This window comes from Poeciliopsis prolifica, unplaced genomic scaffold (assembly GCF_027474105.1).
Source record: "Poeciliopsis prolifica strain line A6 unplaced genomic scaffold, Auburn_PproV2 SCAFFOLD073, whole genome shotgun sequence".
NCBI lineage: Eukaryota > Metazoa > Chordata > Actinopteri > Cyprinodontiformes > Poeciliidae > Poeciliopsis > Poeciliopsis prolifica.
In genome coordinates this window covers 1,715,398-1,728,209 of record NW_026562448.1, presented here as the reverse complement: position 1 = coordinate 1,728,209, position 12,812 = coordinate 1,715,398, and the positions used below count along the sequence as shown (strand labels likewise).

The following is a 12,812-nucleotide window of genomic DNA, read 5'->3' as shown; positions in this document are numbered from 1 at the left end:
CTTCTTCTTCCTCATCTTCCTCCTCCTCTTCTTCCTCTTCCTCCTCTTCCTCTTCCTCTCTTCTTCTTCCTCTTCCTCATCTTCCTCTTCCTCCTCTCTTCCTCCTCTTCTTCTTCCTCTTCCTCCTCTTCCTCATCTTCCTCCTCCTCTTCTTCTTCTCCTCTCTTCCTCTTCCTCTTCCTCCTCCTCTTCTTCTTCCTCTTCCTCCTCCTCTTCTTCCTCTTCCTCTTCTTCCTCCTCCTCTTCTTCTTCTTCCTCTTCTTCCTCTTCCTCCTCCTCTTCTTCCTCTTCCTCTTCTTCCTCTTCCTCCTCTTCCTCATCTTCCTCCTCCTCTTCTTCCTCTTCTTCCTCTTCCTCTTCTTCCTCTTCCTCCTCCTCTTCTTCCTCTTCCTCCTCTTCCTCCTCCTCTTCTTCTTCCTCTTCCTCCTCTTCCTCCTCCTCCTCTTCTTCCTCTTCCTCCTCTTCCTCCTCCTCCTCTTCTTCCTCTTCCTCTTCTTCTTCCTCTTCTTCCTCTTCCTCCTCTTCTTCCTCTTCCTCCTCTTCCTCACCATGTGGATGGAAAGTGAAGCTGCAGCAGCTCTGATCCGTTTAATCTGGAAAAACTTCATTTAAACCTTAAATCTTCTGTTTCCATCGGTTTTAATCTCAACAGCGACTGACGAAGGGTAACCATAGTTACCATGGTTACTGGCTGTTTAACATCATAAACTTCATTTGTTGCACCGATTATATAAATATAAAGCAGATTGTGGTTTTGACTCTGAGATAAAACGTTTCTGTTTCCCTCCAACATGAAGAAGAATCTGACATTCATTTGTTACAATAACATAGAAAGTTTCCCTGGTTCAGTTTTTCATTTTTAATGTTTTTATTTTTTATTTTGCTTCTCATCATCAAGAAATATTCGTTCATCTTGTTGGAATAATTTATAAGTAATCAAAAATTATGTGAATTTTAACTTTTTTTTTTTGATATGAGCAGGAACAAATTAAATCCTGCAACATTTTGCATGAATCATGTGTCGTTATTTAAAACTTGTTGATATTTTTACCGTATTAATAAAAATATTAAACATGTTTATTGCTGCAGGTGCTGCTGCTATGATGCTGCAGCTGCTGTGATGCTGCAGCTGTTGCTGTGATGTTGCAGCTGTTGCTGTGATGCTGCAGCTGCTCCAGGGTCACTCACCACTAAAAGTGCGAACAGGATGACTCCGCAGCTCCAAGCGTCTGCTTTCCTCCCGTCGTATTTCTCTCCCTGGATGAAGACAAAATGCAGCGATGAAAGATTCAAGCAGAAGTTCATCAGTGATTATTTCTGAAATTAAAATGATATTGTAGCAAAAAGATGGAAAACTGACATAAAACCAACTCAAAGTTCAGCAGAGGTCATGGAGGTTCAGATGCACTAACAGAAATACAGACTGAAACTCTAACAGGTTTTAGAAGATGAAATACAAAGAAAGTGCTTTTGAGTTTGGAGGCGACGTGATGAAGAGGAGGAGGAGGAAGAGCAGCTCTTACTGAAGAGAAAGGAGAAAGCAGAGAAAGCAGAGAAAGCACTCACCCTGATGACCTCCGGGCAGGCGTAGTGCGGCGATCTGAAAGCAGAGCAAAGCGGACGTTAGTCTGAGCAGAAGCTCTGCAGACTAACGTCACAAAACCAGCGAGAGAAAAACAGAAACAAACTGGTTTGATCTGAATCCAGCTGCTTGTTAACATCTGGGCTCAGTTTACATAAAAATCAAAATAAATGGCGCATTTCTGCATGTTATTCAGTAAAAAGTGACCCTGCAGGAACAAACAGGACGGATGGAGTTTCCAATCAATAATTCAACAGAAACCAATCATTAATCAGCTCTTCATCAGACTCTGATTGGTTGAATCTTCTCAGCTTGTGAGAAATCCTGTCAGTGAATCGGCCGTAACAAGGTGCTTCATTTCATAAAATCTAAATATATACCTAACAGAACCTGCAGCAAAACAGCTACAAAAACAAATCAAATCTAGTAAATATTTCAACTTAAATGTGACAAACGGCATGAAAATGTTTTTCTGACAGGTTGGTTTTGCAGAACCTCCGTCTGGACCTCATCAGAACCAGCGAAGCGGAGAGCCCGGTTCCTCCAGCAGTGTGTAAACACACACACTTCATCTGCGCTGATGAGATTCCTAATTATGTAAATGGAAGCGAAGCGGGTCGACCGGCGGCGCTCAGACGTCTCATCACGCTGAGCGACGTCTCATCACGCTGAGCGACGTCTCAACACGGCGTCCTGTCGGACTTCGCCCGTCTGAGGTTTCATTAACGTCGCTTGGTGGAGCCGATCTGACCCGAACCTGCCGGAGCGTGAGGAGGAGACATCTGGCTGGTTCTGATCCGAGAACGTTTCAGTCGCTGCTGCTGATCTGCAGCTTCTGGTTCTGCTTTACTGACCAGAGATCTGACTTTACAGCAGCTGATGACAAGAAATCAGTTTATAACAGCAAAAAGTTAAGAGCCAGTATTCTGACTCACTGAGGCCCTCTAGTGGCCAAACTCAGACTACATGAAACGCAGGATCGTTCAGCTTTCTGAGACAAACGACTGAAATCTGATCATTTTTTTACCAGAACTGAGGAGTGAGAGCCGAGATGAGGCTGAATTTACCCAGGTAAGAAATTCAGTTTTTCATTTTGAAGTCTGCTGCTGATCCCTGAAAATAAATTCATTAATCATCACTTTAAACATAATCAACTGCAGCAGATCTGGACTTCAGTATTCTGACTTTCCCTCCACATGTAGCATTAGCCGTTTTGATGCCAATCATGTTACTGCTTTTTTGTTCTGGATTATTTTCCAAAAGGTAAAACAGGCTTGATTGTTTGGAGGAAACTGAGACTTTCAGCTGCTTCCATTCACCAAAGTTTTGTTTTAAACAAGCGCTGGTAAACAGACTGATGAAAAGCATTTGGGTGAAACAGTTGGGAGCAAATTTGCCTCAATGCTAACAGAAGCTGATTCACCAGGAAGAGCTTTTAAATCCCTGCTAGAATGCTAGTCTGATAGGTCTCAGCATTTCATTTATTCCTCAACAAATCTAATGAAAATGGATTAATTATTTAAACAAATGAATTGTTTTGATTAAACTCATTTAGTTAGACGTTTATCTCTGCATTAACTCATGATGTTTATTTTGGGTCAGCAGGTTTCAGAACCTGTTCGGTTCTTCCTGCATGCGGTTCGGTTTCAGACGGACCCTCAGAACCGAACCGCAGGCAGGAATCCTTCGGATCAGAAGCTCCTTCAGCTGTTTCTGCTCAGCCTCCGACGCTGTAATCTCCCGCGCTCCATGATGCGTTTAGGAGCGACGTGGATTTAGCCGTTCCACACACCTGACTGGCTGAACGGGTCGGAACCGCTCCTATTCTGCAGCGCTTTCAGAAAACTCCAAGCACTCACGTCAGGTCGGGTTCAGGCATCGTTCAGGTCGGACCCGGTCGGTTCTTACCCACAGCTGGTCTCCAGCAGACTGTCCCCGACCTGCAGAGACGCCATGCCGAAATCCGCTATTCTGATGTTGTTCTTCTCATCTAACAACAAGTTCTCTGGTTTCAGATCTCTGTGGCTGCAGGGGAGACAGAGGGACACATTCAGTTTCATTCACCAAAACCTCCACACAAACATCAAACTTTATTCAACTAAAGGTTTACAAACCAGTTTGGCTCCTTAAATTGGGAAAGAGCCAAACGTTTCAAAGTTATCAAACCGATAAAGCGCTAAACAAACCGACGCGACCTGGATTGTTATGTAACTGCATATTTTCTGTTTAAACTGAAGAAGATCTTTTGGAGTAAAATCTCCACATTTTGTGTTTCGTGAGTTTCTGCTGGTTTCTGATCTTCCAGCTCAGATGAAGGAAACAAACTGAAGCAGCTCAGCCAGTTTTATCATTTAGCCCAAAGTGAAATGTTTCCTTCAAATCATAATGTGTTCTTTGAAAACATTGACAATAAACTCCTGCTTTTGATCATAAACATTTGTTAAAACCTGCAGCTGAGGATTTTCACTCAGTTTGTCTCTGTGGTTCCTGCAGTAAAAACAGAAATAAATGGATTCCTTCAGAGCCAAACACTTGACATCCATCGCTGAGCGCCTTTCATGTGCAGAGCTGCAGCCAGGAGTGGAGGAGCTAAAGGTTTCAGGGAGATGAGAGGAGATCAAGACGAGCCGCCGCCTCTGCCGTCGCCCCCGGCTGGCGAGGAGAGGAACCGCCGCAAACGGAGAAAACGCTTTGAGGAATCATCATTATTCTGACAATATTCTGCACTTCCAAACTAAAACCCGATGTTTTGATCAACCGGAGACGAGTCGGGTTCTTCTGGTTCTGGACCCGGCAGACTGAACCGGACTGGATCAGAACCGGACCGGATCAGAACCGCAGTACGGACCAGATAGAGTGGCTGTGGCAGAAGTCCAGCGCCGAGATGATCTGTCTGAAGAACTTCCTGGCCTCTTTGGGCGTCAGCCGGCCTTTCTTCACCAGGTAGTCGAACAGCTCCCGCCGGACACGTGTTCCAGCACCAGGTACCTGCAGAGGTCAGAGGTCATCACACTCTGTCAGATCCAGTTTCATTTATCAGGAAATAAAATAAATTAAAATCTATCCCAAAGTTTCAGATTTCATGCCCCACTTTATGAAAGGACTTTGACTAGACCGTTGCAGGTATCAGTTGGACTGATTTTCACATGGTTGAATCACCGTGGCAGAAATATTAACGTTTCCAACAAACAGCACCGACTTTCAGAATGTTCTGATTTTATTAACTGTTATTTTTATTTCACTGTTTCCAGCTTTTCTTTATTTGATCCTCGTTGGATGTCGGACTTTTATTTTGCTTCTGCTGAAGCAACTTTATTACGTCAATAAATTGACACAAGGAGACGAATCTGGTTTTATGTTTCTGGATCTCAGAGGTTTATCCTTATCTGAACTTTACAGAAATTCAACCAGTTTTAGCATTTTTCTAGCAAAAGAAAGCAAATATTTGGATTCATAATTCATCTGCAGATGGTTTCCTGTCAGCCCAGATTCAACAGAAATCTTTTGTTTCGTCTTCATGCAGCTGAAGGAGGCATTAATCATGTAATCCAGTCATAAACTACAGCGTGTTCGGCTCTAACCTCCGTTGATGTATGAAGTAAATCTGCAGCTTTGCGTGTTTGTGCTGTAAAATGTTTCATCCATCTCCAGGACTGATTTATCTCGGGAACATCCCTGATGGCCGCGCGCCTCGCCGCCTGATTTATTAGCAGATTAAGGGATCCGCTGGAGCGTTTCCCCGTCAGAGCCGTTTAAATTAGAAACACGGCCGCCTGTGATTTGTGAGCGCGGGACTTTCTGTTTGCATCCATGATGACCGTCCGTCGCCGTCTTCGCAACATCAGGAAAACAAATTCCGGCTCCATCTGACGCCGGCGGTTTTATCAATTATTGAGCGTCGCGTTAAGCGTCGCCGCTGGAGCGCGGCTGCAACACGCTGCAGATTAATGCACGCAATAACAGAAGGAAAAACTGCAGCTGCTGCAGGTTGGACTGATGGAGAAACAAGTCAGGCTTAATGAGAAAACAAGAGAACAACCTGATCCTCTTGTCTCTATTAAAGAAGCCAGACATTAGCTGCACAATTACTTTATTACTTAACATTCAGTAGCAAGCATTGACCTTTGAACTTTACTTCCAGACTCTTTTATCACTTAGAGGCATGAAATATCTCAGCTGTCCTTTAGCAGCAATCCTTCTAAATAAGCTTAAGTAGGTGGAAAATGTCAGGCCCACAGCATGATGCTGCCACTGCCATGCCTGGAAGAGGCTGCAGTTCCTGAGTGAAAACCTCATTTGATTCATAAAAATATGCAGCAACTTTACAACTTCAGCTGAAAACGATTTAACTGGAGCTGCCATTTTATATGCCATGATAAAAAGTTATCTTTTTATTTATTTTTACTGCTTTTAATTAACAGGAAAAATTATATTTTACTTATTCATTTATTTTTTATATAGTTAAATTAGAAAAATTTAAATTTTATATATACAAAAAAGGAGTAAATATATTTTCTTGCATTCAGTTACTTTGTAGTTTATTCTACCTTTAACTTCTGCTATGATAACATTTACATGAATAAATACTGTAAAAAAAATCCTTTGCTTTGTCATATTTGGTTGTTTTATGTGAATGAGCCGCATGAGACGTCATGACCGAGTGAGAGCTGCAGCAGCTTCTCTTTGCAGACTGAATAAATAAATATATGTATCCAACCCAGTTTTACCTATCGGACCAGAACCGATAAATAGCACAGATACATCGAGCATTAATACGATAAAACTTCAATCTCTGACTGCACAGTTATCATCATAACGTTGTGTTTCTCTTTGTTCTTTAAGGAAAACTTTCATCCAGACAGAAGTCAGGAGATAATCTGGTTTGTTCTCCCTAAGCAGCATCGTTTCTCTCTGGATCCTCCTGCATATTCAAACCTTTTATTTTATTTTTCCAGACAGAAAATCTCAGTTTTCACAGAAGAAGAAACCCAGACCTCGAAGCTGAACTGAACCTCTCAAAAGGAGCTTACAGGTATTTCTTGTTTTCATAGACATCGTGCAGCTTCAGGACGTGAGGATGCTCGATGAGTTTCAGGATGGCGATCTCTCGCTCCACCTGCAGACAAAACACACAGAATGAGTGGAAACATTGAAGCATGCAGCTGAGCGCTGAGCTGAGAGTAAAAACCTCCGGACCCGAAGCCAGAGCATCTGATGAAAGGCGACGCGCAGCATCTTTCCGTTACATCACTTTAATCAGACAAAGTGGGCCTGCAGGGCCATGTTGTTTGGAGGCAGCCGAAGCAGAAATTCACACTTTAACCCCAGTTGGTTCAGCCGTAACCACGGCTGATCTGCTGCTTAAAGTCTGACACTTTAGTTTAACACTAATGTGTTGCAGCGACCAGCCGGTCACGCCTGAACTACCAGGAACAAGGAAAGGTGCTTGTTGCAGCGACAGAAAACAGAAATCATTTCAGTTCTCACATCGGGCTGGCAGGAAAAAACCCGACAAACTGCACCGCTGTGTGAGGCTGATCGCTCCAAAGTCACTAGGAAAACAAACAAACAAACAACAGATGGCTGGAAAATATCCAGATCCACTACAGAGTAGATGAACCCAACCGTTTGTTCATTTCATTCAGGAAACATCAACTTCCTCCAAAGTCTGAAGTAAAGTTTCAGAGACCAACAGAAACATCTTTTCTGTTTCCAGAGGATTAAACAGCAGCAGGTCAGTCAGGCTGCTGCTCTGGAGCAAACAGGTGACGTCAGCACAACACCAGGCTGCAAAGGAGCCAGCAAAGAAACGTCACCTGCATCCCCATCAACCTGGCAAATTTAAAAAATATGTACAACAAAGTTACATTTTATTCTATACAAATGAAAAAAAACATTTTTTCATTAGTTTTTCCAGGTCGGTAAAAATAACCGTTACTGCTTAATATTTATTTGGATCAATTTTTTGATCCAAATAAATATAGTGGGTTTTTTAAAAAACCCACTATCCAGAGATCGTCTATTACAAAGATATGAGCTTAAAATTCAAACTACATGATACCATATGGAGAGTATTGTGGTTATATCACTCATCATTTATATTAAATGTTTCCTTCTTCTTCAAAACATTGTAATATTTTTAGTATTTTCCCTTGTTAAGTTACATTAAACACAAAACGTATTTTCTAGGGGAATGAAAGATAAAAAGCTGCAGTAAACGCGCATCTCACTCTGCTGAGGATCTTTGCAGATGGAGGCTAACAGCAGGCTAAAGCTAGCTCGTAATTTCTGTTTAAATTGCGGAAACGTTGAACTGCGAGAGGAGCGACTTTCTACATCCCATAATAATGGAAATTTTATTATTATTATGGGATGGAAAACTCGTTAAGACAGGAAAGATTCTCGTTGAATCGAGACACGTTTTAAATCTCATTCCTCATTGAAACTACGTCACGTTCTCGTCACAGTGGGATCAGTCTCGTTGAAGTGAGAAACCGTCTCATTATTCCCGAGCTGTGGCCGTTAAATGCTTCCGGTCAGGAACGGTTCCGCAGAAGCGCTACTGCCCCCAACAGGTCAGCTGAGAGAATTACATGCTACTACAAACCCGCCCTGTGCGCTTTACAAAAAACAGTTTGGCCACTAGAGAGCGCTAATTTTCACCTCTGGCCAAAAGGTGATTACTATGATAGCTCTCCAATAGTATCTCCAATATGAGTCCAAAAGCTGCAGCTGGGTCATCAACAGAACCACGATCCACAGTCGCAGCCTTGAGCAGCATTAAGAGCGCCTCCTGTTCAGTCTATTGCCGCCTGCTGGCGCCTGAGTGGGCCGGAGGCCGGGCCTCCGGGCCGGTTCTGGACCTCAGAGCTGCAGAAACAAAGTGGCAGAGCAGTTCTTACTCTGACATGTTACTAAACATCTAAAAGCTCCGGTTCAGCTGGCCGAGTTTCCCCAACAGGCCATTCAGAACTTCATCTGTTTCACTCGCTCCACTTCCTGGTGAGATCCGTGACTGAGGCGTAAATCCAACCATCTGAGGAATAAGCTCACACCAGAACCGCGGCGTGGCAGACTCTGTGAATCCTGACATCTCCGGATCCGTCAGCAGATCTTCAGACGTCCAGCTTGTTCTGATTCCTGATATTTTCTCCTCAGAAACCGGACAAGCTTCAGGAGTCTGGCATCCGTCCTAAACTAAATGCACTATTATGATTGAATATTGTACTGAACCGCAGTCATCAGTGGTGTTAAATCATATAATGAATGGCAGGTTGTGAGTTCTGCAGAATCAGAAACGTGTCCAGGCGCCTGCAGCTTTAAGGGTTCAGTGGAACAAATGATTTAAGTCTCTTCATCTGGAAACGTTTCATCTTCTGAAGGAGGAAGGAAACATGAAAGTAACAAAGTTGATGAATTAGACAAGACTGACTCAGACTGTCAGATTCCAGAAGATGAGGAGGATGTAAAGGTCTGATGATGAGATCTGATCATCTTCTAACTGCAGCAACCAGACAGCATCAATATTTATAGAGTAAGTGGAAATCCATCCCGTTGATCGTCAACATGTCGCTGCGTTACTGGTCCTTTCTTCTGCCTCGCCGTCTGGACGCGGCGCTGGTGATGTGACTGAGAAAACGGACAGAAAACCCTGAAAATCACATTTCACTTCCATCAAAGCCGCAGTTCTTCAAAGCCCCGTCGCTGAGGTCGGCGCCGGAGGCTGGCGGCACATAATAATAAAAGAAATCATGTTTTAATCTTTGGACCCAGTGTCCTGCAGAACCGGCCGCCAGAAGCTCCGGCCCTGTGGGGGGCGCTGCGCCCAGACCCACTGAGGGAAACTCACCTCTTCCCCAAGGGAAACAAAACAGGAAAGGAATTTAACGACTGGAGGATTTTTCTTCTTTCTCCTAAAGAACCATGAACTATTTACCCAGAATGCTTTTGGAGCGGTCTCCAGTCCGCTTGGCGTTCCTTATGCATTCATCCTGTTCCAGATTTCACTTCAACCAAACAGAGTTGGAGGTTTGCAGGGGACCAGAGTTCAATTGTGCATTCACACCTCCACAAACGAACCGGACTTTAAACCTAAACAAACTGGATTGGATTCAAGAGTCGTAACAAAAAATGAAACGCTGCGAGTTTCATTCCTCCTCATGGCTTCCTATGATGATGTCATGCGGAAGAAAACCAATGTTAGTTTCTTTTCAGCAGATCACAGGCCGTTTTCTCTTCCGACTGAACCAGCTCTCAAAAACCCACTCCTCCCTGGAGTTTCCTGCTCCGGTTCTCCAGTTTGTCGTCGTTCCGGTTCTCCAGTTTGTCGTCGTTCCGGTTCTCCAGTCCGTCGTCGTTCCGGTTCTCCAGTCCGTCGTCGTTCCGGTTCTCCAGTCCGTCGTCGTTCCGGTTCTCCAGTCCGTCATCGTTCTCTGGGTTCGCCTGCGTTGTGTCGGTAACTGATCCTCTGTAAATGTCCTGCTGCCTGTTTGCATCAGTTCTCCGCCGGCTCACGCAGTGCAGCCTGGCAGAGGTTAATTAAAGACATGTGCAAGGTAAGCAGGCTCTGAACCCCGGAGTTGATGCCACACTGACGGTTATTAGACTCCATTATGTCCCATAAGGTTTCTTAATGTGCTGTAATAAAGAGCGCTGTGACGGTTGGTGGAAGGTTGCAGGTGAAACTCTGGGTTACTCATCGTCCCTGCAGAGCAGAGACAGCAGAGCTGCTTCAGTCAACTGCTTAGAAAGGTGATGATGTTTAAGACTAATAAGTCGGGTTGTGCAGGAAGAAGACCGCTTTAAATTCAATTACCTCCTGGTCGTCTGGATGTTAATACAAAGCAATTAGTGCTGGTTTGTTCTTGTGTGATGGGAGGAATGGAAATAAACGTGTGACATTTCACAGCCCAGCATCTCCAGACTGAGAAACCTCATTACAAGTGCAAACGCTCCGCGTCTCTTCATGAAGCGAGATGAAAAGTCATCGTGAGGACGCCGTGGTCATCCAGAGTTCAGCCTCTGCTGCTTTTGATTCCCTGTATCCCCAGGCGAGCGTTAGAGCTGAGAGCCGTCTCTGCCTCTCAGCTCATTCAGCATCAGATCAGGTCTCACTACCTTCAGCGGCGTCTGGACCGGACCAACACAGCCAGGCCGGATGTGTCCAGGTGGCAGGACACTGTCTGAAAACGAACATGCAAACACGCCGTAAAAAGGCTGCAGACCAGGATTTGAGCCCAGGATCTTCCTGCTGCGAGGATTCAGAGAAACACAATGTTTCCTTCTGTTCGTCCTTCACAGCAATGCAAACAGAAGCAGTGAAATAAAGCTGACATTTTAACACCCAAACTGTGAAACGCAACAAAATTTTACACATTTCTGCTGCTTAAAACGTAAAGTTGCTTCTATCATAGCACATCAACACAAAGTGTTTGATGAATTGCGACATTATTTATCCTCCTTCAGCCTCTTTTAAGGAGAATAACTGCAGATTGTTTCAGCGTTCACCTCCAAGCACAAGATCAAAGATCTTATCTCAGACCTGCCAACGACTCGACAGCGAGTCTCCAGACTTACAGCGATTATCCTGCCGGATCAGACGGAGGCCGGATCAGACGGAGGCAACCTCAGGTTCAACTCCGGGCTTCCAGGCTCGTCGTGTGGCTCATTTCTTACCGAGCCGTAACTCCGTCACCTTTTCTGCTGCTCGGCAACATGAGGCAACATTTGAAAAGTTTAGGCCTCTAATTCCCATCCGCACCGACTGAGCAGCAAAACCCGATCTGTGACTCGGGTGGACTCTTATTTTGGAAATGGAATAAAAAAATATGAGGAAGAAGTTATGAACTATTCAAAAGAGAAGAAAGGAACGTTAGCAAGACGTCACTGTGTTGCAGAAACTGGAGAAAAGTCATAAAAATTGAAAAGTTCAACAATCCAGCATCTCTTAACTTTAAAATCTAATTTTATCATCATCTGTTTCATGTTTGAAACCTGCCAACACATATTTTCCTCCATTTCCTCAGAGAAGCTCCGAGTCGCATCAAAAGCCAACAAACTCCTCAGATCAACGTCAGAGTTCGTCTGAATGAATTATGAGGACTGACTGGTTACGGCGCCGCGTCCAAATCTCTCTATAATCGAAGCAAGATGCAGGGCCGGGTCCTCCAGGGGCGCCGGGGGCCTCCGGGGGCCGCCGGGGGCCTCTGAGGGCCGCCGGGGGCCTCTGGGGCCGCCGGGGGCCTCTGGGGGCCGCCGGGGCCGCGGCTCTCCGCCGGGGGCCGTAAATCAGAACATCCGCCCGGTAATCAAACCGCCATCTGTTTCCATGACGTCCAGAGGACGCGGCTCAGTCTGCGGTCCAATTGCAATCAGACAGCGAGACGCGAGGTTCCTGAATGACACGGAGCGACAGGAGGAGCAGACTGCTCCGCACTAATCAGAAAACAGGAGAAGAAATGGGAGGAAAGAGGGAGAGAAAGAAAAGTGCTGGACCTGAACCACTGGAAATCAACAAACTCGACCAAATAGCTCAAATTCTGCATTTGTAACATTAAATTGTTGAAATTTTTTGCTCAGAATCCTTTTCCCCCAAATCCAGTGGAGGGAAAAAATTGCCGAATCATGAACCTAAATCCTCTCAGTCAGCATTTTGTTGCAGCTCCCCTGGTTTTCCTCAGAGCTTTAATTCTCTACTCTCCTGATGAAAAACTATTTCCGTCATCAACCGGGTTGCAGCTGACGGATCGTCCTGCAGGACGGATCCTCGTCACGCCGCTTTCTTTTCCCTCCTCAGATTTCCACCCATAACTTCCAGCTTGACTGTAACCATGCAACGCTAACCATGCAACGCTAACCATGCAACGCTAACCATGCAGCGCTAACCATGCAACTCTAACCATGCAGCAAAGCTAACCATGTAGCAACGCTAACCATGCAACTCTAACCATGCAACGCTAACCATGCAACGCTAACCATGCAACGCTAACCATGCAGCAACGCTAACCATGCAACTCTAACCATGCAACGCTAACCATGCAGCAACGCTAACCATGCAGCGCTAACCATGCAACGCTAACCATGCAGCAAAGCTAACCATGCAGCGCTAACCATGCAACGTTAACCATGCAACGCTAACCATGCAACGCTAACCATGCAACGCTAACCATGCAGCAACGCTAACCATGCAACGTTAACCATGCAACGCTAACCATGCAACGCTAACCATGCA

At 44.9% G+C, this 12,812-nt stretch overlaps 1 pseudogene; it reads right to left on the bottom strand.

The window, feature by feature from the left end:
- LOC129352170 (serine/threonine-protein kinase BRSK2-like) overlaps window positions 1-12,812 on the bottom strand; it is an 88,565-nt pseudogene that overhangs the window by 19,837 nt on the left and 55,916 nt on the right.